The 27,239-nt window shown below is 37.2% G+C and overlaps 1 protein-coding gene and 1 long non-coding RNA gene across 3 annotated transcripts in view; one reads left to right on the top strand and one right to left on the bottom strand.

Annotated features, from left to right (window-relative positions):
• HPSE2 (heparanase 2 (inactive)) overlaps positions 1-27,239 on the top strand; it is a 660,017-nt gene that overhangs the window by 459,519 nt on the left and 173,259 nt on the right. The window lies entirely within an intron of this gene.
• Positions 844-26,834, bottom strand: LOC113600259 (uncharacterized). The gene is made up of 2 exons (XR_003421244.2): positions 26,749-26,834; positions 844-1,030 (listed from the first exon to the last, which is right to left on the bottom strand). It is a non-coding gene; the product is annotated as an uncharacterized LOC113600259 (long non-coding RNA).

The following is a 27,239-nucleotide window of genomic DNA, read 5'->3' as shown; positions in this document are numbered from 1 at the left end:
ATTTTGTAAACCTTGGGGTTAGCCTAACAGACTAGGAGGGGGGTGAAGAGGAAGTTGGCCAGCTGGGTTTGGAAAATGCCCTTCTGGATATTTGGCATGCCCAGAGTGAAGAGATGGGTGATTTCCCAGTGGCACGGGGGACGATTTTATTTCACGAAGAGCAGAGTTTTGCCATAAGGAGAGCATAAAGCCTCTACTCCAGACAGGGCAAAATCAGTGGTATCACCAGCAGCAGCCATCTTCCTTTGCTTAAGAAAACCAACCTAGTGAGGGAGCAGTCTATGGGCTGGTGGAACTCAAAATCTCAGGAAGGACCTCTAAATCTAAAGAGATTTCCCAGATCCTTATCCACTTATCACAGGAGCCAAGTCTCTAGTGCTGTTTCTTTGGGTATAGGGTACCTTTTAAGGTAATCAATCCTTTTATAATTCTGATGAAAACTATCGATTTTCTTAGAAAAATGCATGTGTATACGCCGAAATACACACACAGTTTTAGACAAGATTTCAAGGCTTTTATGGATTCCTTGAAGCCCATCCTTGGACCTCATAAGGAATCCAAAGACCCTATGTGAAGAACTAGGTTTGGACATCTCTTCCTCCTGCCCTCACACCACACTACTAACTCATGCCCCCAAGTCCTCATTTAAACTGCTTTTGAAGTAGAACACATAAAGGCCCAACGATCATAATGTAAATTAACTTATTCTTGTGTAACAAGAGACAGAAAAGGGTTGTGGTTCTTTCTTAGTCCCTCCTCCATTACTTCACATAGTGTTTTGTATGCGATTAGTGTTCACTAAATCATGAGAGAGAAATGGAGAAGACACACGGAAGACATATATGACTATCTGAAGACATTTTATTTTATCTTATTTTATTTTTCCTGGACCAGAGTTTGGGTGTGAGAGAACAAAAGGCACCGAAATGTTTGTCAAAGATCATGATCCATACAGTTTTATGAATTTCTCCCTCAGATTCATGGGATATTTTTAGCTGGCACATTCTCCTTCCAACACTCCTGGGAATATCTGTAAGAACAAAGCATTTTTCCTGCAGTTGTACTAAGAATTTTAATTAACAGAAAACAACGCACAGCCCAAATATCAGATTTAGTGGACAGATTGCAAAAAGATGCTGATTAATCCAGCATAACCTCATTTTTCAGAATCTATTCAATTAACAGTTGCTTTTTGCTCACTTGCTTCTGTACTCAACTTCAGTTTTCCAAGAGCTATACTGTGAGTGAGTTTAGCAGACAGACAGGAAAATCCTCTTGACTCCCTCCCAGTCTCATCACTTCCTCTTCTCTCCCCTCAGTGCTGTCTCTACCTCCCTTTCCTCAGATTATAATCATTTACTGCCTCCTGGAACCCTCAAGTCATGTGGTAGCTATTGCTTGTCTCCTGTGCTCTCTGCCCAAGGCACACACATTATTGAAGTTACAATTGCATTGTCTCCAGGAGGAAGGGAATTGATATATTTTTGTAGGAAATTGTTATTTTATTTCACTTCTTTACTTCTCAACTTCTTTGGAACTCTTAGAGCTTCTCAACCCACTCAATCTTCCCAATGCCCTACTCAATTTTATTTCATTGTTGAATCACTGTCTTTTAAATTGTTGTATTGTTTTGTAGTACAGAAGAAATACCATCCTACTTGAAATCCAGAGATCTTAGGTTTCTACCTGTAATCTGCTATTAACAAGTTGTAGAGCCTTAGGCAAATCAATTTAATTTTTCTGAGCCTTCACTTCTTCATCTGTAAAATGAGGGTAACATCATATACCTTGTAGCATAATTGTAAGAGAAAAGGGAGATAACACGTTAAAGTATTAGGTTGAGCCATATAAAATTGCCAACGTTGACTGTTCTTGACCCACAAGAAGGGCAATTTCGTGTGGTTCAACCTAACATCAAATACCATTGTAAATGGAAGACATTTGACAAATGTTGAATGTGAATCTGTCTCAACTGGGAGAAAAGTGTCACAATGATAATACAGGGTTGTTTTTCAGAGACCTTCCCCGATCACACTGTAAAACACATGCTTTACTCCTGAAGCACACCTTTAACAAAGTGGTATGGGGAGACAGTTCACGTGAACTGTCTCCCCATACCTCGCCCCTGAGGATAAACCAACTCCCCCCTCCCACCCAACTCGCCCCTGAGGATAAAACACGAAGTTTCAAGGCCACAGTGTTTTCAGGATCTCCAGAAAAGAATAACTTCAAATACAATACCTTTAAAGTTTTCAACAGTCTTACCAAAGTTAGATTGTTATATAATTGATAAAAATTTTGTATAGCACATGTATTAAGAGTATTGTTCCTGGAACTCTGCTTTTGGTCAAAACAATATTATTTTATTTTGTAGATGATGAAAAAGAGGTTGTAAAAGGTTAGAGCATTTAATCAGTTTATCTTTATCTATAATCAATGCTTTTATTATCTTCATATATAATTATTTTATCTTTGTTATCTTTATTATAATTATAACTTTGCTTATAATTTATTATAATACATCTCTACTACTTTATAATTTATATTTATCATTAATTATATAACCATTTAGTATATTTAGTTACTAGCAGAGCATTTATTAGAACCTAGGTTTCTAGAATTTCATGTCTTCTTGTATTTCTTTACTCAGTTGGACACATACTTATTGAGTACCTGCTAGTTGACAGCTCTGTGCTCTTTCTGTTTAGTCCTGTGGTACAGTTTACTGGTTTGTATGCCAGTCGTGCTCTCCACCTGTGCCTGGGTTTACCCTGGAAAGGTCTATCTCTGAAGTTGTTTTTAGTCTGTGAAATTAGGTGCTTAAGCAGAGTCACCTCTAGGTTCCATTTTAGTTTTAGATACAATTCTAAGTAGAAGCAAGACAAGTAATTGCCAAATGTCACTATAATAATGATGCTGCTTTTTCATATTCCACCCAAAGAGGTGAAATAAGCATCTGTAAATGGATTGGAAACAAGATTGGTTCACTGTCTAATCAATTTTGTGGTGACACAATGAGGTACTTTGTAATCAGGTATTACATTTACATTGGATTGAAGTAAATAAGGAGGTGAAGTAGAAGATAAAACAACAGAAGAACAGGAACAGGAAAAAGATAGGAAAATGAAAACAGTAGGGAAATAACAATGCCCAAGTGTGCTTGCTGTCTTTATCTTTTGTCTCTGGTAGATTGAAACTGTTGAAACTATTTATGGTGCATTTTCTAAAAGGGCTTTTATTTTTGTTAGCATTCACTAGGAGGACAGTTAAAGGGAGATGAAAAGTGGGAATGCTAAAAACAAACTTACCCCTTAAAATGTGACCAGTTTTCCCACAGCTAAGCCTGCCTTTAGTATCCACATTAGGAGATGTTGGATTTGGGGAGAAATGCCACCTCCTTCGTATTAGCTGCAAATGTACCCACCTCAGGTGGTCCAGAATGAAAGTTTTACGTGTCCTAGAATGGTTTTTTAAAAATTAAATCACTGGCTTACTTTATGTCCTCAAGTGGTAACTTAATTAACTAAAATGTGAAAAATCAAGGAGGCAGGAAATGATTATATTTCATGCAGGTCCCAAAAGCAGTTCGTGCCAACTCTTCTAATGTCAGTTGGCCATCAACCAGCATTTCAGGGCCAGCTGGCACTGTGACTAGTGCCTCTATGCCATGTATCTCAAGACCCCAGAACCTTCACAGTTAATTGACACACTTCTTGAATATTCTCATTGCCAAGGGCCCCAGGCTTGTACTTTTAGAGCCTTAGACATAAACTTTACCACCTGACTACTTTTAGAGCCTTAGACATAAACTTTACCAGCATGGTTTATCCCTTGCAGGGCTGGCTTCATGGCTTTGTGACCTATGCAGTCACTGAGGGCTCTGTGCTCAGAACGGCCTTGCATTTGGTTTAATGCTCTGTGTCACCTTTGAAATTCTTAAACAAAGGATCTTGCATTTTCATTTTGCACTAGACTCCACAAATTAGGTAGGCAGCCCTAATTTCTTATAACCATTTTTAGCCTTTTTTTGTTGTTGTTCTGTTTTAAAATTTTTATTAAAATGCTTGACTTTGTTGGGATTATTATCAAATATCTATCCAACCTGGTACAGCAAGGGGCATGAAGGAATAAGAAGTTAATAGCATGATTTAGTGTGATTCTGTTCTGCTTCCAAAATTGCAAGCACATTCCCCTTTCTGACTATTACTTCAGGTTAACCTTTCCTAAGTTGTTTTTACTTACAGAAACAGCCTTTTGCTTTCTTCCTGATGAAATTAATAGCTATCTGTGTCACATACTTTATTATGTGCCTTGTACTTCATGTTTATCATCTCACTTAATCCTCACAACCACCATGGAATGTTGCTACTGTTTTCCCCTTTTTAACAATGAGGAAGGCAAGGCTCAGGATTTAAAGCTACCTCGGTCTGATTGTTTGTTTGCATCCCCAGTATCCTGTTACTTGAATGTCCTTTTTTATGTAAGACCAATATTTAGTTCTACTTGAGTCCTCTCTGAATGTCTCTCAACCCTGACCTCTTTCACTTTCTTTGTCTTGTCTCCTATCTTTTCTCATATTCTTGTTAATTTTTATTCCTCAGCTCTTACTCTTCCTCAGCCTGGACTCTCTTTCTTACTCGCTCTCTAGTCCCATTGAAAATTCTTTTTTATTTTAAGGATTTCCTCTATATCCTTAATATTTTCACAAATAATCCCTTTGCATTCTCACCTTTTGCAATTTTATGACTCTGATATCATGTCCTAAAGAATTTTGTAGGGGCACCTGGGTGGCTCAGTCGGTTAAGTATCCACTCTTGATTTTGGCTGGAGTTATGATCTCACAGTCCTGAGATCCATCGAGCCCCACCTCAAGCTCCAGGCTGGGCATGGAGCCTGCTTAGGATTCTCTCTCTCCTTCTCCCTCTGCCTCTCCCCTACTCACACTCTCTCTCTCAAAAAATAAAAAAAGAATTATGTAAACCAGGCATCACTGCAAGAAAGGATTAACTATTTTGCGTACATTGTAGAGAATATTATTCTCCAAAGTAAATGAATCAGTTACAGCAGTTTTAGTATCATAGTCATTGCATATTGATTGATCACTCAGCCAACAAAGCAGATTAGATGATGTAGAATTAATGGCTTTCCTACGTTAAACTTATAAATATTTATCAAACACCCCTGCATACTAATATTTTTTAAGAAAATGTAGTTGTTATTAGCATTCAATTATTTAAATTCATTCAACAAAGTTCCTATTGATTATATTTAAGAACACTGTATACCTGGCCTACTGACTCTCACCTAGACTGTCAATAATCTACTAACTAGCTGCCTCTTTTCTCCCTGCCCCTTTTCTATCTCACGTCCCAGGCCCTTCCAATCAGTTGCCGGTTGTTTTGTTTGTTTGTTTGTTTGTTTGTTTGTTTGTTTTGAGAGAGAGAGGGCACAAGTGAGCAAAGGAGCAGAGGTGGGGGTGGGGGTGGGGGTGGAGAGAATCCCATGAGGGGCAGAGAGACAGAGAGAGAAAGAGGGAGAGAGAGAGATAGAGGCAAGGCTCACCAGAAGCAGGGCTTGAGCTCACCCGATGTGGGACTTGAACACCTGAACTGTGAGATCATGACCTGAGCCAACGTCAGATGCTTAACCGGCTGTGCCTTCCAGGTGCCCACCAGTTATTTTTCTAAAATACTATCTGGTTATGTCGTTCTTATGTTTAAAAACAGTGATTCACTTGGTGTCTATTTAATGAACACCTAATATGTGCCAGACATGTGATAGACACTAAGAATACAATAGAGAACCAAATAGGCAGAAGAACTTGCTGTCATGGTGATCACATTCTAAAGATAACTTCCTATTTTCTCCTTGGTAATGTTAACACTTTAGAACAACATACAGAGTTTATCATAATCTAAATGCCACTTAACTTTTCAGATCTGCCCCTCTCTGTTCTTCTACCTTTCTTACCCTGGGGCATGTTGTGCTCCATTTGGGGCAATGGTTCTTTTTCCACAGCATGCATGTTCATATAGTGCTATTTCTTCTCCCTGGGATGCCTTTCTTTCCCTTCTCTATCTTACAAAATCTTAGCTCTCCTTTATTTATTTATTTTTATTGTTTTAATTTTATTTTTTATTTTTTTAAATTTACATCCAAATTAGTTAGCATATAGTGCAACAATGATTTCAGGAGTAGATTCCTTAGTTCCCCTTACCCATTTAGCCCATCCCACCTCCCACAACCCCTCCAGTAACCCTCAGTTTGTTCTCCATATTTATGAGTCTCTTCTGTTTTGTCCCCCTTCCTGTTTTTATATTATTTTTGTTTTCCTTCCCATATGTTCATCTGTTTTGTCTCTTGAAGTCCTCATATGAGTGAAGTCTTATGATTTTTGTCTTTCTCTGACTGACTAATTTCACTTAGCATGATAGCCTCCAGGTTCATTGCAACGTAGTTGCAAATGGCAAGATTTCATTCTTTTGGGTTGCCGAGTAATATTCCATTGTGTATATATATACCACATTTTCTTTATCCAGTCATCCATCGATAGACATTTGGGCTCTTTCCACACTTTGGCTATTGTTGATAGTGCTGCTATAAACATGGGGGTGCATGTGTCCCTTTGAAACAGCACACTTGTATCCTGTGGATAAATGCCTAGTAGTGCAATTGCTGAATCGTAGGGTAGTTCTATTTTTAGTTTTTTGAGGAACCTCCATACTGTTTTCCAGAGTGGCTGCACCAGCTTGCATTCCCATTAGCTCTCCTTTAAAGTTAAGTTCCCATGTCACACTTTCAACTTCTTTAGTAAGCCTTTCTTAACTAATCTACCTCCCTCAACGTAGTAACTATTGATTTGTAACTTCCTCTTTCCCTTTCCTTTCTTGCTTTTTGAAACTGGAGCTTGTTCTTAAGGACTAAATTTAAAGATTCACAGAAAAATAAAAGAAGTAGTGGGCAGTACTATATTATTTGAAGATTGTTTATTCTCAATCAGTTGATTAACACTGGATGATATAGAGGGGTATTAGACAAGGTCCCATCTTGTAAGAAATTTACAATGTAGTAGGGAACATACAGTTCTTTACATGAAACTATAGCAAGAAATACAAAAGAGTAAATAATGGAGTGCTAATTTTGATGCCCCTAACTCCAGGCAAGAAATTAATGACCCCATTTTACAAGTGGGGTAAGTAAGGCCCAAAGAGGTTATGTGGGCTACTCAAAGTCATGGGACCAAATAGTAACAAGACAGACCAGAACCCAGGATTTTTCCCTCCTTGTACAGAACACTTTGTCCTACACTACCATCATTCAATCCATCACCAAATCCTCTTAGTTCTACTTTCAAAATATATCTAGATTCCAAACCCTTCTAACCATTTCCACTACTACTACCAAAATTCAAAACAATTTTTATTTTTCCCCAGACTATTGCAAGATCTCCTTGTTCTTCCTATAGCTTATTTTCAATAAGCAGCTAGAGGTATCCTACCATTTCTCTGCTCAAAATCCTTCAGTGTCTCTTCATCTGACTTAGAACTAAAGCCCTTAAGTTGACCTATAGGCCCAAGTTAACTGGCTCTCCTACTACTACCCTCCTACCCCCTGTGCAGTCCTCCTCCCTTGCTTACTGTTCCTTGAATATGACAGTCACGTTCTCATCTTTGGTGTTTGCATTTGCTTTTTCCTTTGTGTACAATACTCTTCCCCCAGAAATCTGCACGACTCTCATTTCTTTCAGGACTCTGCTCCAATGTCTGCTGACCAAAGTGGCCTTCCCTGGCTACTTTGTAAAAGAGCAATTTTCCCCCAGGCCAATACTCCTTGTAACTCCTTTATCCTGCTTTATTTTTTTCTTCATAACATTTATCCCCACTCTGACACATTTATTTATTTTTCCCCCCTTCTAGAATGTAAGTTCCGTGAGAACAGAGGCATTAATTCGTCTTACTCACGGGTATATCCCCAGTACCTAGAATAGTCTCTGGTACATAGTAGATCCTCAATAACGAATTGAATGAGAGAATGAAAGGATTATTGGTGAAGACTGGTGGCCTAGTCAAACTGGATTCCAATGTGCCCGGAACATGCCTTATGTTTTCTTGACTCTTAGAATGTCTAACATTCACACCTCTGCCATTGCATCTGCTCATCCTTTGTGACCAATATTAATTCTCACATCCTCTGTAAATTTCAAATGACCTTCATCTGTCTCTAACCTCCTGTAGTTAGCATGGGGCAATTTATTTGACAACTCATCATACCTTAGTCTCTTCAATCTTTTCTTTGGAGTTCTTTGAATCTTTTAAAATTTATTTTACAAGTTTATATCATCTTCCTAGAGAGATTAGTGTTTAAAACAAGCTGTTCAAGCATGTGCTAGATGCTGATGATGCAGATGAGGTCCAAAGCCATCTGCTGGACTTCCTCTTGTTCTCTCTTACTTGGGAAAGCCTATCTTTTTTTCTACTCAGGCCTTCAACTGATGGGATGAGGCCCACCTACATTATAGAAGACACTTTACTTACTCAGAGTATACCAATTTAAACGTTAATCTCATCCAAAAATACTCAACAAGTTAACACATAAAATTAACCATCAATATCTGAAAAAAGTCACCCCATTATTAAACAAGTTTGTGAAAGCCTGGATTAATTACTTTTTGTTCATTATGGTCTTCTCAGAATCTAGTTTGGACTATCAAGTTGCAGGGTGTACACCCTTTGGGACTAGTGTTCCATGCATATACTTTGGGAAAATGCTAGACTGGGGTGCCTGAGTGGCTCAGTCGGTAACTGTCCTACTTCTGCTCAGGTCATGATCTCCTGGTTCGTGAGTTCGAGCCCCGCATCAGGCTCTGTGCTGACAGCTCAGAGCCTGGAGCCTGCTTCAGATTCTGTGTCTCCCTCTCTCTCTGCTCCTCCCCTACTCACACTCTGTCTCTCTCTCAAAATAAATAAATAAATAAATAAATAAATAAACAAATAAACAAACAAACAAACAAACAAACAAACATTAAAAAAAATGCTAGACCAAATGGTCACTAAGATTTTTTCCATTTCTAAAAGGTCAAAATACTAACTGATTGCTCAAGGCCACATGGCTGCATAGTATTAGAGCTTAAAACAAAACTTAGTTCTCTTAGAAATCCATTGCACAAGGCTATTTATTGCAGCTTTGTTTGTAATAGCAAAAGATTGAAAAGAACTTAATGGTTTATTAGGAAGGAATTGGTTAAATGAAATTCATGGTATATGCATGGTATTATATACCATATAGCTTAAAAAAGAAAGAGGACGTTTTTTGTATACTAATATGATACAATTCCCAAAGTGTGTTATTTAGGTGAGAAAAAGAAAGCTAACAACAATGTATCTAGAATACTATCTTTTGTGTAAAAATACTATCTTTTGTGTATCTTTTTGTGCGTAGAGAAGAAGTAAATATATGTTTTACTTAACATTATTGATAACATTTTTTTTGCCTCCTAGGGAGAGATTTGGGTCACTAGGATATAGAGGTGGGAGGGAGGCTTTTCACCATACACCCTTTGTTCCTTTTGATTTCTGAACCCTGTGAATCTAGTACCTATTTAAACAAAACTTGAATAAATGAAAAGCAACTTCAAGTGATTATAGTGAAGCAGGGATGTGAAAACCACTGGTCCATATGTTGTCCTCCTAGACCAGAACCCCTTGAGCCTTCCATTATTCAAGTTTTATCATGCTACCTCCAGTGACTTTCCTTATGCATCCTTTGAAAAAAATAATTATGCTCCCCTCCCTTTCACACAGGCTTATGATTCCCAAGGCAGTACCAGTACTGGTTATTCTGTGTCTCCCAGACCCAATACAACCTGGGAGGAAGGCTGTATCAGGGCAAAGAGGACCCAGGGAATGGCTAGCAGCCAAAATTCAAGGTGGGCATGCCAACACGAGCCCTGGTCTCTGGTGCCAATTCAGTGCACTCCTTCCTTGCATTTCAACCTTCTCCTCTAGAAACTTGGGATGATAGGGCCTGACTTACTTGTATCATGAAAGTTCTGAGGTTCAAATGAGACTATAGATGAAATGTGCTTGGCAAACACAATGGGTTCCATATATATGGAAATGAGAGATTTGTTGTGGAGAGTAAACTACTACAGGTACATCTATTAACATGACAGTAAAGCAGCACTGTTCCTGGTGACTGCATCACCATTCCTCATAAAGGAAGCAGAAAGTGGCCACGTCTTCTTCAAGCTCTGGAATCTGAGTGTATAAGAGATATTATGGGGAAGCTGAAGCCCAGAGACACTGCTGATGCCAGGAATTACCTCCTCTGTTCAAATGAGTTCACTTGCCACCCCACTGCCAAGGTCTTTCCTGTGGCCAAGAGAGGCTATGGTGTGTAAAGGGTGACTTTTAAAAGCTGCCTTTTTAATAGGGGTGGAATAATTTTAGAATTAGAACATGGAATTATTTTCAGAGGGGTTGGAAGGAAGCCCAGTAATGAGTTGTATGACCTTGGACCAATGATTTACCCTCTCTGGGTCTCAGTTTCCAAGTCTGTAAATGAGAAGGTCCTTAGGACCATGTAGTTCTTTCCAGTTCTAAAGTGAGAAAACTACCCAGCAAAACTGGAAAAAAGAAAACAGAAACCCTAGACATTTGTGCAGTTCTTCACTCAAATTGTCATCAAATTTAAAAAATAAATTTGCAGTGAGAAAATAGTGCTGAGAACCTCTGCAGGATCAGCTCTGTCTTGTTCATTAATACATGACCATTCTTTGCCCCTCATGTGTACTTCAATTCGATCTGCCCCACGAGCAGCACTTCCTCTTTTCATTGAGACAAACAAATAAATAACCAGTCTAGTAGCCAAGAATGAAATTAGTAGCAGGCAGAACAAATTAATTTTAAAGACTCTGCGACCAAATTTTAATTGAACTCATAACTTCCCTGTTCTTAGCCCATAATGCCTCACAAGTACTCAGTGGAGTTGGCCACATCTAGCACCCAGGGAGGAAAATGCTAACAGTTGGCATCTATTGTCAGCTCTCCATTCCACCCTTAGAAAAGAACCCATTTCCTTATAAAATTTCTATTTCACTTTGGCCTGTGTTTTGTTTGTTTGTTTTCTTTAACTTTAAAATTTTTTGTGTAGAAGTTTGTTCCAAGGAGACTCTTTATTGACTCTTTTTCTAAGATGAGAGTGTGGTTTATTATAAATTAAAGAGCCATTCATAGGGTCCTCTGACTGTCTTATTTTATAAGTCTGAAATAGCAGCAGAAATGATTATATGAAAAATTACTGTATCCATACTCATAATTAATAAGTATTAAAATGTTTTAAAGTTTCACTTATGATATTTTTATATAAAACGAAACATCACAGATATGAAATTGAAGTCAACCTGTTCTGCTAATTAGTCTCATGAATTCCCAGGGATAACCACTTATGTAACTTTAGATTGCATGCTGCCAGACTATATTTATTTTTATATTTTTACTAAAGCCAGGAAAATCTAAAGTATCTATTGTTTTGCTTTATGTGCTCTAAAGATGTACATAAATTATATCATTGAAAATTATATATAATTACATAAATATGAAGTAAAAAGCCTGCTTATTCTGCAAATTGCTTTCTTTGCTCAACATGTTTTTAAGAGCTATGTATATTATTCCATATACATTTATTTCATTTATTTTCTCTTCTGTACAGTATAATGAAAACCATTTCCTATCATAAGATCATAACGATTTATTTTTTCCTTAGATTTTTAAAGTTTTTTTAATGCTTAGGTCTAATTCCATCTTGAATATATTTTTATTTATGAATATGAATTAAAAATCTGATTTCATAATTTTCTTCATCTAGTTTCTGTGCATTTGGATAGATTAATTACCAAAGATCTTACAGGTTTGCTAGTGTTGTGAATGTCATCTTTTTAATACATTTTCTAATTAGTTGTATTTAGTATTTGAGAACACTGTAGATTTCATATGTTCGTCTTTTAAGTAGGTACTGTGATAAATTTTATCACTAGTTACCAAAATTTTTCAATGATGTCTTTTAGATTTTCTATTGCAAATAATGATACATTTGTTTTTTTCTTTCCAATAGCCGTGTGCTTTTCTTTTTAATTTTTATTTTTTGAACTAGTTAATAGACCCTTCAATACAGTGTTAAATGGTAAGGACGGTAGAAGGCATCCTTGTCTGTTCTTCACTTGAATGGGAATGACTTAATTTTCATCATAAAGTATGTTTTCTCTGGATTTTTGGTAGACGGTCTTTATCAGGCTCAGAAGATTTAACATCCAGGTCCATTATTAGAGTGGTTTTATTTATTTATTTTTTAAGTAATGGAAATTGCAAATTTTCTTCCACTTTTTTTTTGATCCCCAATTGAATTTTTAAGAAAATAGTTAATAGATTTTTTAGTACATTTTTAGATTTACAGAGCAATTGCTCATAGTACATGGAATTCCCTATACCCTGCCCATTCCCACTTACTACTCCCCACACAGAGTTTCCTCTATTAACATCTTGCATTAGTGTGGCACTTTTTTTTTATGGTTAATGAATCAATATTGACACATTATTCTTAACTTCAGTCCATAATTTAAAATAAAACTCACTCTTTATAAAGTTCTATGGGTTTTGACAAATGCATAAAGACACAGATCCACCATTACAGTTTCATATGGAACAGTTTTAATGCCGTAATAATCCTCCAGGTTGCACGTGTGCATTCCTCCACTCCCTCCCACTGAATCTCTGGCAGTTGTTGCTCTTTTAACTGCTTCTGTTTTCTGCCTTTTCCAAAAATGTCATGTACTTGGGAGTCACACAGTATGTAGCCATTTCAGTCTGGCTTCTTTCACTTGACAGTATGCATTTAAGATTCTTCCATGCCTTTTCTTGGCTTGGTTGCTCATTTCTTTTTGTCACTGAATACTATTCCTATTCCACTATATGGATGTACCACACTTTGGTTATCCATTCATTTATGGAAAGACATCTTGGTTGCTTCCAGTTTTTGGTGATTATGAATAGGCTGCTATAAACCTTTGTGTATAACTTTTGTTCTGTTTTGTTTTTATCTTTTATTTTCTTTTGTTTTAATTTTTCAAATGTTTGTTTATTTTTGAAGGAGAGAGAGACAGAATGTGAGCAGGGGTGGGGGCAGAGAGAGTGGGAGACACAGAATCCAAAGCAGTCTCCAGGCTCTGAGCTGTCAGCACAGAGCTCCATGCAGGGCTTGATCCCACCAGACTTGAGATCACAACCTGAGCCGAAGTCAGAGTCTTAACTGACTAAGCCACCGAGATGCTCCTGTTTTAATTTTTTAATTATTATTTATTTTTATGTTTTAATTTACATCCAAGTTAGTTAGAATATAGTGCAATACTGATTTCAGGAGTACAGTCCAGCGATTCATCCCCAATGTATAACACCCAGTGCTCTTCCCAACATGTATCTTCCTCAATGCCCCTTACCCATTTAGCCCATCCCATCACCCACAACCTCTCCAGCAACCCTGAGTTTGTTCTCTATATTTAAGAGTCTGTTATGTTTCATCCCCCTCCCTATTTTTATATTATTTTGGCTTCCCTTTCCCTACGTTCATCAGTTTTGTATCTTAAATTCCACATATGAGTGAAGTCATATATTGTCTTTCTCTGAGTGACAAATTTTGCTTAGCATAATACCCTCTACTTCTATCCACATCATTGCAAATGGCAATATTTCATTATTTTTGAATGCTGAGTAATACTCCATTGTGTACACACACACACACACACACACACACACACACACATCTTCTTTATCCATTCATCTGTCAATGGACATTTGGGCTCTTTCCATACTTTGGCTATAGTTGATAGTGCTGCTATAAACATTGGGGTACATGTGTCCTTTTGAAACAGTACACCTATATACTTTGGCTAAATACATAGTAGTGCAGTTGTTGGGTTGTAGGGTAGCTCAATTTTAATCTTTTGAGGAACCTCCATATTGTTTTCCAGAGTGGCTGCACCAGTTTGCATTCCCACCAGTAGTGCAAAAGAGTTCCCCTTTCTTCACATCCTCACCAACATCTGTTGTTGCCTGAGTTATGAATGTTAGCCATTCTGACTATTGTGAGGTGGTATCTCATTGTGGTTGTCATATATATTTCCCTAATGATGAGTGGTGTTAAGCATTTTTTCATGTGTCTGTTAGCCATCTAGATGTCTTCTTTGGAGAAGTGTCTGTTCATGTCTTTTGCCCAATTCTTCACTGGAATATTTGTTTTATGGGTGTTGAGTTCGATAAGTTCTTTATATATCTAGGATACTAACCCTTTATCTGATTTGTCATCTGCAAATATCTTCTCCCATTCTGTTGGTTACCTTTCAGTTTTGTTGATTGTTTCCTTCCCCGTGCAGAAGGTTTTTATGTTTATGAGGTCCCAATAGTTCCTTTTGGTTTTGTTTCCCTTGCCTCTGGAGACATGTTGAGTAAGAAGTTGCTGTGGTCAAGGTCAAAGAGGTTTTTGCCTTCTTTCTCCTCTAGGATTTTGATGGCCTCCTGATTTACATTTAGGTCTTTTATCTATTTTGAGTTTATTTTTGTGTGTGGTGTAAGAAAGTGGTCCAGGTTCATTTTTCTGCATGTTGCTGTCCAGTTTTCCCAACACGATTTTCTGAAGAGACTGTCTTTATTCCATTGGATAGTCTTTCCTGCTTTCTCAAAGATTAGTTGGGCATATATTTGTGGGTCCATTTCTGGATTCTCTGTTCTGTTCCATTGATCTGAGTGTCTGTTTTGTGCCAGTACCATACTGTCTTGATGATTACAGCTTTGTAATACATCTTGAAGTCTGGGAGTGTGATGCCTCCAGCTTTGGTTTTCTTTTCATGATTGCTTTGGCTCTTTGGGGTCTTTTGTGGTTCCATACAAATTTTAGGATTATGTGCTCTGTGTGAAGAATGATGGTGTTATTTTAATAGGGATTGCATTGAATATGTATATTGATTTGGGTATTAGACATTTTCACAATATTTGTTCTTCCAATCCATGAGCATAGAATATTTTTCCTTTTGTGTGTGTGTGTGTGTGTGTGTGTGTGTGTGTGTGTGTGTGATTTCTTTTATAAGCTTTCTATAGTTTCCACTGTATAGATTTTTCACCTGGTTAGGTTTATTCCTAGGTATTTTATGGTTTTTGGTACAATTGTAAATGAGATCAATTCCTTGATTTCTCTTTCTGTTGCATCATTATTGGTGTATAGAAATGCAACCAGTTTCTATGCATTGATTTTAAATCCTGCAGTTGGATTTAAATGGATCAGTTCTAGCAGTTTTTTTGTGGAATCTTTTGGATTTTCCACATAGAGTATCATGTTGTCTGTGAAGAGTGAAAGTTTGACTTCCTCCTTGGAGACTTGGATGCCTTTTATTCCTTTGTGTTTTCTGCTTGCCGAGGCTAGGACTTCCAGTACTATGTTGAACAACAGTGGCAAGAGTGGACATCCCTGTCGTGTTCCTGACATTAGGGGGAAAGCTCTCAGTTTTTCCCCATTGAGGATGATATTAGTGATGGGTCTCTCATATATGGCTTTTATGAACTTGAGGTATGATCCTTCTATCCCTACTTTCTTGAGGGTTTTTTATCAAGAAACGATGCTGTATTTTGTCAGATGCTTTCTCTGTAACTATTGAGAGGATCATGTGGTTCTTGTCCTTTCTTTTCTTAATGTGATGTATCACATTGATTGATTTGTGGATATTGAACCAGCCTGAATCCCAGGTATAAGACCCATTTATAAATCTTTTTATTGTTGGATCCAGTTGGCTAATATCTTGTTGAGGATTTTTGCATCCATGTTCATCAGGGAAATTGGTCTACAGTTCTCCTTTTTATTGGGGTCTTTGGTTTTGGAATCAAGGTAATGTTGGCCTCATAGAATGAGTTCAGAAGTTTTTCTTCCATTTCTGTTTTTTGGAACAGCTTCAAAAGAATAGGTATTAACTATTCTTTAAATGTTTGATAGACTTCCCCTGGAAAGCCATCCAGCCCTGGACTCATGGTTTTGGGGAGATTTTTGATTATTAATTCAATTTCTTTACTGGTTATGGGTCTGTTCAAATTTTCTATTTGTTCCTGTTTAAGTTTTGGTAGTTTATATGTTTCTAGGAATTTGTCCATTTGTTGCAGATTGCCCAATTTATTGGCATATAATTGCTCATAATATTCTCTTATTATTGTTTGTATTTCTGCAGTGTTGGTTGTGATCTCTCCTCTTTCATTCTTGATTTTATTTATTTGGGTCTTTTTCTTTTTGGTCAAACTGGCTAGGGAGTTATCAATTTTGTTAATTATTTCAAAGAACAAGCTCCTGGTTTCATTGATTTGTTCTACTGCTTTTTTGTTCTGTTTTGTTTTGTTTTGTTTCAATAGCATTGATTTCTGCCTTAATCTTTATTTTTTCCCATCTTCTGCTGGTTTGGGGTTTTTTGTTGTTCTTTTTCCAGCTCTTAAAGTGTAAGTTTAGGTTATCTGAGACCTTTCTTCCTTTTCTAGGAAGGCCTGGATTGCTATGTACTTCCCTCTTATGACCACCTTGCTGCATCCCAGAGGTTTCAGGCCATGGTGTTATCATTTTCATTGACTTCAATGTACTTTTTAATTTCCTCTTTAACTTCTTGGTTAACCCATTCATTCTTCAGTAGGATGTTCTTTAATTTCCAAGTATTTGTTGTCCTTCCAAAATTTTTTTGTGGTTGATTTCGAGTTATAGTGTTGTGGTCTGAAAATATGCACGGTATGATCTAGATCTTTTTGTATTTGTTGGGGGCTGATTTGTGTCCCTGTATGTGATATCTTCTGGAGAACATTCCATGTGCACTTGAGAAGAATGTGTATTCCTCTGCTTTAGGATAAAATGTTCTGAATATATCTGTTAAGTCCATCCCATCCAGTGTGTCATTCAAAGCTGTTGTTTCCTTGTTCATTTTCTGCTTAGATGATCTGTCCATTGTTGTAAGTGGGGTGTTGAAGTCCCCTACTATTATGTTATTATTGTCAATGAGTTTCTTTGTTTGTGATTAATTGATTTATATATTTGGATTCTTTTATGCTGGGGGCATAAATGTTGACAACTGTTATATCTTCTTGGTGGATAGACCCCTTAATTATGATATAAAGCCCTTTATCTCTTGTTACAGTCTTCATTTTAAAATCTGAATTGTCTCATATAAGTATGTCTACTCTGGCTTTCTTTTGTTGACCATCAGCATAATAGATTTTTCTCCATCCCTTTACTGTCAATCTGAAGGTGTCTTTATGTCTAAAATGGGTCTCTTGTAAACAGCATATAGATAGATAAGATGTTTTATTATCCATTCTGTTTCCTTATGTCTTTTGATTGGAGCGTTTAGCCCATTGACATTTAGAGTGAGTACTGAAAGATATGAACTTACTACCATTGTGTTGCCTATAGAGTTGCAGTTTCTGGTGGTGTTCTCTGGTCCTTTCTAGTCTTTGTTGTTTTTGGTATTTTTTGCTTTGTTTCATCTTTTCTCCCTTCATAGAGTCCCCCTTACAATTTCTTGCAAGGCTGGTTTAGTGGTTACAAACTCCTTAGTTTTTCTTTGTCTGAAAAACTCTATCTCTCCTTCTATTTTGAGTGACAGCCTTGCTGGATAAAGAATTCTTGGCTGCATATTTTTCCAATTCAGCATGTTGAATATATCCTGCCACTCCTTTCTGGCCTGCCAAGTCTCTGTGGATAGATCTGTTGTGAACCTGATCAGTCTTCCCTTATAGGTTAAGTACTTTTTTTCCTTTGCTGCTTTCATAATTTTTTCCTTGTCTATGTACTTTTTGAATTTGACTATCATATGTCCCATTGATGGTCGGTTTTTGTTGAATCTAATGGGAGTTATATGTGCTTCCTGGATTTTGGTGCCTGTGTCTTTCCCCAGGTTACAAAATTTCTACTATGATTTGCTCCCATAAACCTTCTACCCCTTTTTCTCTTTCTTCATATTCTGGGACCCCTTTGATTTGAATGTTGTTCCCTTTCAATGAGTCGAGTTCTCTAATTCTTATATCATGCTCTTTTGCGTTAGTTTCCGTCTGGTTTGGTTTTTTTTTTTTTTTTTCTGGTTCATCATTCTCCATAAGTTTGTCCTCTGTATCCCTAATTTGTTGCTCTGCTTCATCCATCCTTGCTGCCATAGTACCATTTGAGATTGCACCTCAGTTATAACATTTTTAATTTCATCCTGACCAGATTTTACTTTTTTTATCTACACAGAAAGAGATTCCATGCTTTTTTCAACCCCAGCTAGTATTCTTATTATTGTGATTCTAAATTCTGGTTCAAGCATCTTGCTTATATCTGTGTTGATTAAGTTCCTAGCTGTCATTTCTTCCTGTTCTTTCTTTTGTGGTGAATTCCTTCATTTCATCACTTTGGGGGAAGTAAAAGAATTAATAAAGTAAAAAAATTAAATTAAAAAAATTAAAAACAACACACAAAAAAACAAATGAAGCTAGATCCTAGGTGTGTTTTGGTCTGGTTGTTGAAAGAAGCTTGATAGAAGAGAGAAGAAAGAGAAAGAAAAGAAGAAAAGAAAAGGAAAGAAAAGAAAAGAAAGGAAAGGAAAAGATAAGATAAGGAAAACATTCGAATATTTTTAAATGTATACAATAAAATAGAATAAAATAAAATGAAGTATGTAAAATATACTAAAAACTTTACAAAAATATAGTAGACAAAAGTAAAAAAAATCTTTTTTACACAAACAGAAAATAAAAATAATTTTTTAATCTTTCTGTATCCAAGAATAAGAAAAGAAAAAACATGAATAGATGAACCATCGAACAGAATGAAATCTGAACAAAATTACATCCAGTTTCCCCTAGAAGTCAAACTATGAAGCACTTTATAGTCCATACACTAAGCAGTGGGAGAGACTTGTGGTCGTCCTCTAGGGCTTGGTTTGTGCCTTGGACAGGACTTGGTGTAATGACTCTGTTTTCCACTAGGTGGAGCTGCTTAGCTTACTGGGGTGGTTCAGCTACCATGTGGCATGCCTACCAGTGTAGGCACATCTGCAGGGGAGGTGAAAATGGCATCACATAGCTTCCTAGTCTCTAGCATCACAACACTGTGCTCATGACACCAGCAACCAAGCACCCCTCTTTTTTCTCCACAACTCCACAACCAAGTCGTCAGTCTGCCATGTGGGCACCTCCTTCCCAAATTTTATCTCAAATGGGGCTGTTTCCAAACCCCTCATTTCTGAGGGCCCTGTGGCTTGAACCCACTCCGACCCTCTGGGAGAGGGTCTCAGCAAGCAATGGCCAGGTGCCGGCCCGTCCCCCAGAACACTTATGCCACCATGCCACTGCAGAGACCAAAAGACTGCACCTGGGTGGTAGCCCACCTCTGAAAATTTTCCCATGATCATGTAGCAGCAGCATTTCAGGGATTATGGTAAGTCACAACACACATCTGGAGCCAGGCTTCACCACCCCTGATGTCTTTGTTCTAACACCAGCAAAAGTAGCTGTAATTTGGGGTCCCCTGGGACCTTTGCCTATGGGTAGGCTGCATGGGCTCTAACACATGTCCTCCCAGTAGGGGAACCACCTCTCCTGGTGTGGCCAAGGACCACTCAGACCTTCCTCTCTGCTCCTGGGGATTTGCCCTTCCGCTTCCCATCAGAGCACCACCAGGTATTGAGCTGCGGAGTTTCTGACTCTGCACTCCTCTGTTTATAGAGTCCTAATGGTAATGAAACTTTCTCCTTTCTCCTTTCCCCCTTTCTTGTTCAGTTCCTTGCACATGTTTCCACTCTTTCTTTCTCTCCAGCTGCTTTCAGGGGGAGTGCTTTTCCTGTACACTCCCCACTGTCTCTGTCTTCTTTCTGCAAGCAAAAACAGCTCCCCACCCTCCATGGCTTCTCTCTCCCCCAGTTCACCTCTCTGATCTGCATACCTGCAGAGTTCTATGGCTCAAGTGATGCATATTGTTGTGTTAGTCCTCAGATCAATTTTCTAGGTGTGCAAAATGGTTTGGTGCTGATCTAGCTGCATTTCAGGGATGAGAGAAGCAGAGAATTTCCATACTGCTCCACCATCTTGGCCCCTCCCTCATTTCTCTGTATGTCCAATTTATTTTCTGTATCTATCAAGATGATCCTGTGGTTTTTCTCCCTTAATATGTTAAGATAGTATATTGTATGGACAGTTTTTGATATTGAACTATGCTTTTATTTATAGGATGAACCCTATCTATACTGGAGTGTTTTTTTAATACATTGCTGTATTCTCTGTGTTTATATTTTTTTTTCATGTTTATGTATTTATATTAAGAGAGAGAGTGTGACCAGGGGAGGGACAGAGAGAGGGGGGGGAGAGAGAATCCCAAGCAGGCTCCAATCTGTCAGCACAGAACCTGACATGGGGCTCTAACCCATGAACCATGAGATCATGACCTGAGCTGAAACCAAGAGTTGGACACTTAACCAACTGAGTTACCTAGGCATCCCCTCTGTGTGTTAATATTTTGTTTAAAATTTTTGTTTCCATATTCATAAGCTAAATGATCCTGTAATTTTGTTTTCTTTTACTGTTGTTTACTGCCTTCAGAATCAGGGTTCTAGCATTCTAAAATGGTTTGAGTAGTTTTCCTTTTTTGTCTATCCTTTGCAGAAATGTATTTAACACAGGGATTATTTTTTCTTTAAGTATTTTGTTAACTTGTTTATTGAGAGCTTCTAATCTGGCCATGATGAAGTAGTTTGTATTTGACTGACCCTCCTACTAAAAACAACTCTAAAAGTTGATCAAATAATAAAATAATCTTTTGAAGGCACTGGACTATAACCAACACAGGGAGACTTGAGGGGCTGGTATCCTTAAAAGAAGGAAAATTCATGAGGTGAACCCCCTAGAATTTTTCCTAAAAATATTTCCATATTACAGCCTAGGGAAATAGAGTTTAAGCAGCAACAGCATTCTTATTAGGCTGGGAATTCAGAGTTAGAATTTGGGGCCATCGGAGTGGGTGGGTATTAAAGGGCAAAATTCCAGAGAAGAGCAAAACACAGAGAAGGAGCCAAAAAATGTGACAAAATTTCCACAAGTCATGGGCCACTTCTTCAGCTGCATGTACAAGTATACATGTATCCCTAGAAACCAAGCAAAAACCAACACCTGAGAGGCTAACATGCTGCACAAAGATTTCAGCAACCACAGGGTGATAAAGAAACCAATTGGAGCTCAAGTCCTGTCAATGTGTAGAGGCTTTAATAAAGTCCCCTCATTTTTAGCTGTGGCTCTACAAGGCTTATACCTTAGAAGTAATGACTATGCTGGGATGCCTGGGTGGTTCAGTCTGTTAAGCATCCAACTTCGGCTCAGGTCGTGATCTCATGCTCTGTGAGTTTGAGCCCTGCATCGGGCTCTGTGCTGACAGCTCAGAGCCTGGATCCTGCTTCCAATTCTGTCTCTCTCTCTCTCTGCTCCTCCCCCGCTCACACTCTGTCTCCCTCTCCTTCAAAAATAAATAAACATTTAAAAAATTTAAAAAAAAAGAAGTAATGACTATGCCTTAGAAGTAAGGACAGTGTCATAGAGTAAGGCAAATGTGAAGTAGACCAAACCTAAATAAAGCCTTAAACCAAGCTTCAACAGAATCAAGGTAATCTGCTGGTATTCTATATCCTTTCCAGAAGAAAACATAACTGTCTTTGGAGAATGGAAAATCATCCATACCCTTAAAATTTTTTCATTTGTAACATCCAAGATCCATTTGAAAATTATAGGCATGCTAAAAAATAGAACTAAATTGTATGTACACACTCAGGTGAGCTTGGAATTTAAGTTACCAGACAAGGAACTTTAAATAACTCTGATCAGTATGTTCAGGAACATGTGAATGAAAGATGAAAAGTAGAGAATTTTAAAAGAGAACTGAAATCTGTTTTACAAAAATCAAATGCACGGTCTAGAAGTGCAAACATATCTGAAATTAAGAGCCCTCTAGAGGTGTTTACCAGCAGACAGGTTATAGCAAAAACAAAAACCAAAACCATACGATTAATGAACTTGTGGCCAGATTAATAGGAAATATAACCAAAATGAAGCACAGGGGGAAAAAAAGAATGGTGAAAAATGAGTGCATGGAACAGGAGGGATACAGTCAACTTTTACTATACCTAGAATTAGAGTATCAGAAAAAGAGGAGAGAATGTAACAGAAGCAAGTTTTGAAGACAATGACCAAGAAAATGTCACAAATTCAAGAAGCTCACATCTTCAAAAAGTTAACCATAGAATTACCCTATGACTCAGCAGTTCCATTCCTAGTTATATACCGCAATGAATTTAAAACAGGTATTCTTCAAACTGTAAACAAGTGTTCTTAAAAACAAATACTTGTATGGAAATGTTTATAGCAACACTATTGACAATAGCCATAAGGTGGAAGCAGTCCAAATGGGCATGAATGGATGAATTGTGTAAACAAAATGTGGTATACCTGTTTGATGGAATAAGTACCTGATACATGACACAACATGGATGAACTTTGAGAACATTATGCTAAGTAAAAGGAGCCAATCACAATGGATCACATATTGTATGGCTCCATTTACATGGAATGCCAAGAATAGGCAAACCCCTGGGGACAGAAAGATTAGTGGTTTCTAGGGGCTGGGGAGAGGGGGGAATGGGAAGTGACTGTTTAATGCATATGGGGTTTCCTATTGGGGTAAAAATGTTTTGGAACTAGATAGCAATGATGGTTGCACAACATTATGAATGTACTAAATGCCAACGAATTATAAACTGTAAAATGGCTAATTTTATGTTATGCAATTTTGCCTCAATTGAAAAACATTTAGAGAAGAAGCTTATTAAGTTACAATCAGGATTCATTCATACAAAGAAAATCACACCTGAATAAATAATAGTTATACTGCTAGAAAGTAAAATTAAGTTTTTACTTACATTTTTACATTACTTAACATAATGTTTTCAAAGATCATCCATGTTGTGTCATGTATCAGAACTTATTCCATAAAACAGGTATACCACATTTTGTTTACACAATTCATCCATTCATGAATATTTGGACTGCTTCCAATTTATGTCTATTGTCAATAGTATTGTTATTGAAACAAAAGTCATTTTATTATCTTCTAGTTTCTATAGTTTTTATTGGTAAGTCAAATGTGGTAATATGATCACTTTTTTGGAGGTAAAGTCTATTTTTTATTTGGCTGCTTTTAATATTTTTGCTTGATCCATACCTCACACCATGAACAAAAAATATTAATTCAAGAGAGATCACAGGCCTACATGTGAAGGATAAAACAATAACACTTCAGAAGAAAATAGTATATGCTCATGACCTTGAAGTAGGCAAAGATATCTTAAGTAGGACATAAAAATCATTAACCCAGGAAAAAAGATTGAATAACTGGACTTCATATCAGTCAACAATGTTCATTAAATTAAAAAAAAGAAAGATGCCATACAAGAGTGGAAAGACAAGTCACAAACTGAGAGAAGTTATTGGCCATGTAAATATAACAAAAGGTTTGCATGGAGAATATATAAGACATTCCTCCTAGTCAATAAGAAAAGAGAGTGAATTTGATCTTAAAAAAAAGCAGAAGACATGAACAAGTGCTTCACAAAATTCCCTGTTTCAGGTATGGAGCAACCCTCTGAGATTTCTGGTATAAGATGTGGCCCCCAATTCCTGCGCTTGTGGCCAATGCCTGATCCAGGTTCTCTTGATTCTATTCAATTACCATTCTGATTTTGAGTCCTTATTTACTGCTACTATTTGGGACTTTCCTTTCATTTCAAGTTTAGCTAATAGTTTTCGTTTTATTTGTACAGCATCTTTACATATTTAAGATCGGAGCAGGGATTCCTAGCATACACTCAGTCATGTGCAATTACTTAGAAGTCCAAATTACATTTTTATGAAGTCAGTTTAGATTACAGTGAGTGATATCGCCTTGAATTGTTTCTAGATTCAATACTTTATATTACTATAAATTATAGTGCACACAGTAGATTAGAAGAGTTCACAGAAAAGAAAGCTAGTTAGAGTAGGAAGAGTGAAATAAAGAAATATGGGGGTTTATACAGCTGCTGGAAACGAGTGTTGGAAGGCCAAGTGTATTTTGAGCACCTTCTTTGCTGCTTGATCTTACTTTGAACACTTGCTGTTTGTCACTAGGGACCAGGTGGGCTTTTGTTTGTTTTATATAGGCAAAGTATCTAATAATTTATCATGCTCCACTGATTTGCAAAGTTTGGATCTACTCACAAATCATATTACCTGGGATGATGGTTAAAATGTAGATTCAGGGGCTTTGCCCAGGGTCACAGAATCTACATTTAGCATACTTTGTGTGATGATGATTCATATACTTATGTATGAAAATTATTACAGATAGGTACCAGAGCTAGGTATGTTAACCCTACTAATGGTGATTGTAAATCAACTGTGGGAAACCTGGCTGATAATGTTTAGTCCAAGAGGATAACTGGTAGTTTTCTAGTGTTAGAGAATTTTAATTGTTTGGGGTGGCAGGGACTAGCAGCCTATGACCTGCAGGACAAATCCAGCCTATCATGGGTTTTTGTATAGCCAGTTAGCCTTACAAAATGCTATTTGCATTTATAAATACTTTTTAAAATCAGAAGAAGAAGAAGAATACTTTGTGATGTGAACATTCTATGAAATTCAGATCCTAGTGTCCATCAGTAAAGTTTTATTGGAACACACTTATGCCTGTCAAGTTATGAATTGTCTATAGCTGCTTTTGCATTACCAAATAAGAGTTGAGAAGTGGCAACAAAAACCAGATAGCCCCAAGGCCTAAATTACTTATTACCTACCTTTTTACAGAAAAAATTTGCAGGCCCCTTGGCAAAGCTATAGGCTTTCATGTACTATGTAGGCCTGTCAATCTCCCCATAATCCTAAATCAGCCTCCACTTCTCTATCAACCTCTAACCCTCTCCCCTCCTGCAACACTCCACACACACCCTGACAGAATGTCCTGCAGTGAATCTCTGGACTGCCTTCTTCATTGTGAAAGGAGAAAACAAAACTGCCCTGTTCTCATTCAGAAAGATCCCTTAAGTTCACTTACCTGTGAAGTATTCTGTGATCTTTGGAGAAAAAATGTTCTGGAAAGATCTGATTATATTAATTCAATTCCTACCAACTCTTGGGACCACTTATGAGAGCCAGCTCTAGCCCCAGGAAAACATAAAAATGTCTAAAAATTCTTAGAAGGGGAAATCCATTTACAACAAACTAAAGGTTAATAGATTCATGATTCAACCTCAAACTATATTATATCAAATAAAACATTTGACCTGACAAAGAATAGAGTGTTTTTAAAGTTGCTAGGAGAATAGGACTTCCTGAATTATTTGATAAAATTAAAGATGGATTTTGGAGAAAAGAAATAAAGCAGAAAATAAGACTAAGGGGCTTTGCTTTGCTTTGTATATATAGAGGACTAAAATACATAGTTTATAAATTATTGAGTGTCTTTTCTTTTCTCACAGCTTCTTTCAGTCTTACTTCTGGTCACTTTTCTGTCTAAATAGAAAAATGAAAAAATAAATAATTGAGGAAATAAGAGTAAATAGAAAATTTAGAAGAATAATAAATCAGTGGGAAAGATTAACATTCTAAAATATGTATCAGCTGGTTTTATTCTCTTGTTAGTGATAGGCTACAAATTTGGTTCTGTGCTTCTAAGTAGGTAGCCAAAGCAAAGTAGAAAACAAAACATAGTAGTCATAAGTCAAAAACTAAACTAATTTTTCATGAGGAACATCATTTTCCTGTTACTAAGCCTTGAGATAAATTTTTCTGGTAGGTCCTTATAAAAAGTCTACCATGTGGTGACATGGATACTGTTTTACACACACACACACACACACACACACACACACACACACACACACACTAGACACTTTTTTCTATCCTATTCTTTCAAAGGCATGGATGCAAAACCCACATTAAGGAAAAACCATAGCATAGGGACTGAGGCAATGCAAAACAACAGTAATTTCTCAATCTCATCCATAAATGAGAGTGTGAAAAATCAAACCCAAATAGAAAACTTACATGAGACCTTTGGGCAAGTCATTTTCTTTTGATTTGCTCATATGTTGGATATATCCCTGTATACATTTTTTGGACAATATTGTATGAAAATACAATTTCATTAATATTAACTGAAATAGGATTCTCATATGCATTGAGGGGACCCCAGTGTTATTCCACTCTTTGTCAAAGAGGAGTCGTTGATCCTTGAATCTGGAAAGGGACTTAGAAATAATTTTGATCAAAATGGCAAATATGTGGCTTCATTCCCATGGCAGACATGACTAATTGATCACATTAATACACTGATTCACAATACAAGGTAGAGGGAAGGCTATTTCTCAACACCACCGTTAATGCTAGTACTGCCAAAAGATCAGTGCTGGCCTGTAAAATAAGAATATTTTTAGTGGACTTCTGGTTTTAGCCCCAGCATGGAAAGAGCTTAGAAGTTTTTATTTTCATTCATTAAACAAGAAAAAGCTGAACAATTTGAAAATGAATGACTTTTCTTGGACCCATCAGAGAATTAAGATTGTAGGGCAAACCACCACCCTAAAAATCTGAAAAACTAGGTGAATCCAGGGAATCACCAAAATTTGCTTACCTGGAACAGAAAACGCTGAAGCCACAAACCTGTAGGAACACTTTAGTGGTAATTTTGATGAATTGTTAGCTTGAGAGTGGAGGCTATAGTCTCAGCACCTCCCCCCCTCCACACCCCCCCCCCCAACACACACACATACCTTTTGTGGAATCCAGAATTTCCTAGTAGTTCTGGTAGGGGGAGGGTAAGAGTAATCATTATGAAATACGACCAGAACATCCTCTCTATAACAAAAGCCAGCTCTCCAAGGGGAAAAACATAAACAGAACCTTATCCCAACTGGGGGAGGAATCCCTTTCACTGTAGCCCCTTTTAGCCTTTCTGTCTCCCCTAGAGGTAAAAAGCTATTCCACTGGAAAAAATTGTGAAGTTTATAGCCCAGAGATATAGACCCACTAAAAGACTAAGATTTACTTATAAAGTTAGAGAATACTTTCTTTCCTCTGTAGTCAACCACCTCACAAATAGGGTTCCAGTATAACAGTGAATTA

The sequence above is a fragment of the Acinonyx jubatus genome, chromosome D2 (genome assembly GCF_027475565.1).
Source record: "Acinonyx jubatus isolate Ajub_Pintada_27869175 chromosome D2, VMU_Ajub_asm_v1.0, whole genome shotgun sequence".
Taxonomy (NCBI): domain Eukaryota; kingdom Metazoa; phylum Chordata; class Mammalia; order Carnivora; family Felidae; genus Acinonyx; species Acinonyx jubatus.
This window is presented reverse-complemented; position numbering and strand designations above follow the sequence as displayed.